A 908-nucleotide genomic window follows, 5' to 3' on the forward strand; every position below is an offset into this window, starting at 1 on the left:
CGGTACCAAGGAGGCTCTAAATCTCACATGTAAGTAGCTATGTCGAAATCCAGGCCTAGTCTACGGTCTTGGTCTCACATGGTGGTCAAAACTCTCCGGTCTAGCCTCATTTCCCGGGTATTTGCAAGCAAACACCCTAACAAGGAGGTCACAAGGTGCAAGCCACTAAGAGGGGAAAGACACGACCTAGACAATATCATCATAGAGGGTATCATACTCCCTCCCTAGACCAAATTTTGTTCAAAAATTTACATACAAACTCAATGCAACAAGAAGGGAACACAACTTATATATACATGTGAAACAAATGCATGCAAGAAATGGAAATGAACATAAGGTAAACATGCAACAATTTTGACTAATCCTAGCAACACATCAACACCAACAATCCACAAGTTCCCCAAGGGAACATCCAAGGCACAAAATCCCATTCTCCTTCAAATATACAGGATATAAAAAGAAAGAACGGTAAAGGAGTAAGAGATTAGAACGAGTTTACCAAGCGACTTCTAGCTCCTTTTTGCCTCAAATGGTAGATGCCTATGTAAAAGGTTAGCCAAACATATATATACAATGCAATATTTTTGTATTTTTCAGAAATTTTTCAATTTTTAGGCATTTTCTTGCTTTTTCTTAAATTTACAAGTATATAATAATATGAACAAATATAGACAAAATTCACAAAGTGGATATTTCCCTCACCACACTTGAAATTTACATTGTCCTCAATGGAACAAAGTAAAGGGAGAGAAAAGGAAAAAATAAACAACATATTTTTGGTGGTTTTTGAATTTTTCGAAATTAAAGAACATGTTTTTGGATTTTTGAATATTTGAAAATAAATAACGTGTTTTTGTATTTTTAAAATGATGGAATTTACTCCCCACACTTATTTATTTACATATTTC

This window comes from Silene latifolia, chromosome 7, assembly GCF_048544455.1.
Source record: "Silene latifolia isolate original U9 population chromosome 7, ASM4854445v1, whole genome shotgun sequence".
In the NCBI taxonomy this organism is placed as follows: Eukaryota; Viridiplantae; Streptophyta; class Magnoliopsida; order Caryophyllales; family Caryophyllaceae; genus Silene; species Silene latifolia.